Source organism: Sardina pilchardus, chromosome 4, assembly GCF_963854185.1.
Source record: "Sardina pilchardus chromosome 4, fSarPil1.1, whole genome shotgun sequence".
Lineage (NCBI taxonomy): Eukaryota > Metazoa > Chordata > Actinopteri > Clupeiformes > Clupeidae > Sardina > Sardina pilchardus.
In genome coordinates this window covers 36,079,820-36,082,319 of record NC_084997.1, presented here as the reverse complement: position 1 = coordinate 36,082,319, position 2,500 = coordinate 36,079,820, and the positions used below count along the sequence as shown (strand labels likewise).

Genomic DNA, 2,500 nt, shown 5'->3' with positions numbered 1-2,500 from the left:
GAGTGAGGAAGAGAGATAAAAGGAGAGAAAGAGACAGAGATTATAATTTAATCCAATAGCAATTTCACTAGTTCACATTCCGGAATTTGCATAAAGACGTGAAAGCATAATAGAAGAGAATGTTTGGCGAAGTCTCTGGCCAGGGTCCTGAAGTGCTTCGTGGAATCGTGCTGGAGTTGCCTGCGCAGGCAAGAGGTAAGCAGGATTCCGCCATGCACCCCTTTATTCTTTACCTATGGAAGATAGCTTTATTCTTTACCTATGGAAGATAGCTTTATTCTTTACCTATGGAAGATAGCTTTATTCTTTACCTATGGAAGATAGCTTTATTCTTTACCTATGGAAGATAGCTTTATTCTTTACCTATGGAAGATAGCTTTATTCTTTACCTATGGAAGATAGCTTTATTCTTTACCTATGGAAGATAGGTGTATTCTTTACCTATGGAAGATAGGTGTATTCTTTACCTATGGAAGATAGGTGTATTCTTTACCTATGGAAGATAGGAGGCGGAAGGCGGTTGGCTGCTAACGCAGATGCTGCAACTGTGGCAGGTACAGTACACTGCGAATATGTAACCTGACTGATTGAAGAAAGAGGCGTGGCAAATTCCGTCACGCTCCTACCAAACTTCCGTTTGTAAACACAGTATATTCATGTTGGGAATCTACTGTTTTTTTGGTTTTGATAACTTGATAACAACACAAGACACAATTACCGCCCTCGTAGTCGCGTCCCTCAGTGAACCAGCTCAGTTGAAGTCATGTTTTGTGAGGTCAAAATGACATTGACCTTTGACCTAGCAAAATTGAATCAGTTCATCTTCAAGTCCATGAGAAGAAATGTCCTGGAGGCATTGTTGATAGATTGTGTTTGCAAGGCTGTGAGGATACAGTGACCGTGACCTTTCACCTCACCAAAAAAAAAAATCTAATCAATTCATTCCAATTGTCCAAATAAGTATCTGTGCCAAATGTGAAGAAACCCCCTGCAGACATTGTTGAGATACTGTAATGCGTTGATATTAACGTTACTGCTGCCATAGCGACAGAAAAGCCCAAAACATGTGCCCTCTGGGTGCAGCTGGCGCCCGTGTGGAAGCAAAGCTCGTATCATGACTAGAGCTGCAGCATGGCATTGGGCCTGAGGGGAGCATTTAGGATGCTTACTGCAGTGGAATGAGAAACCCTCATGTTAGGAGGCAAACTGCAGAGGATTGGGAGTGCTAGGAGTGTCTGTCTGTGTGTGTGTTGTGTGTGTGTTGTGTGTGTGTATGTATGAGAAATCGACACAAGCAATCAGAGTGGTCCATTTGAAGTTGTTGACGGAGGCTACGGGACTCTGGGCGCTCCATTGTGTTGGCACACACAAACGGTCTGAATCCCAACCAAGGCCAAGATCCTGCAGTCACATGTGCAGCCATCAGGCATCCAGCTTCATATGAACGATGAGCTTTGGGGAATTCATCTGCGGTGGCAAACTACAGCGATACACACTAACACAAGAACAGCTATTGACCATCTTCAACTCACAGCCAAAGCCAATGCACTTCAAGGGCCTAGGCACTGCAGAAAACCAAAACACAAATAAACAAACACACCCAGACAAAAACAAACAACTATTAGAATTATCCATGTTAAGCCTGGAAATGTTAAGCATTTTAAGCCTGAAAAGGCAGATCCTGCTTTCCCAACAGTATCTGTGTGTGTGTGTGTGTGTGTGTGTGTGTGTGTGTGTGTGTGTGTGTGTGTGTGTGTGTGTGTGTTTGTGTGCACTTGCGTTCGTGCGTGTGAGTGTGTGTGCTCACTGTGGAAATGGTGCTGCTGGCTTAAAACACAGCTGGCCCACAGACGGGAGGGATTACCAGATGACCAACACCAGCGCCAACAGCATCACTAACCACATCCTCCTCCTCTAGAAACTGAGAGGGATTCAGGACAACCAGCACCATGACAACCACTGCACCAAACATTCTCCTCTAGAAACTGAGAGGGATTCAGGACAACCAGCACCATGACAACCACTGCACCAAACATTCTCCTCTAGAAACAGAGGGATTCAGGACAACAAACACCATGACAACCACTGCACCAAACATTCTCCTCTAGAAACAGAGAGGGATTCAGGACAACCAACACCATGACAACCACTGCACCAAACATTCTCCTCTAGAAACAGAGGAATTCAGGACAACAAACACCATGACAACCACTGCACCAAACATTCTCCTCTAGAAACAGAGAGGGATTCAGGACAACAAACACCATGACAACCACTGCACCAAACATTCTCCTCTAGAAACAGAGGAATTCAGGACAACAAACACCATGACAACCACTGCACCAAACATTCTCCTCTAGAAACAGAGAGGGATTCAGGACAACAAACACCATGACAACCACTGCACCAAACATTCTCCTCTAGAAACAGTGAGGAATTCAGGACAACAAACACCATGACAACCACTGCACCAAACATTCTCCTCTAGAAACAGTGAGGA

The 2,500-nt window shown here is 44.5% G+C and overlaps 1 protein-coding gene across 1 annotated transcript in view; it reads right to left on the bottom strand.

Moving 5' to 3' along the window:
• il1rapl1a (interleukin 1 receptor accessory protein-like 1a) overlaps positions 1–2,500 on the bottom strand; it is a 55,508-nt gene that overhangs the window by 23,445 nt on the left and 29,563 nt on the right. The window lies entirely within an intron of this gene.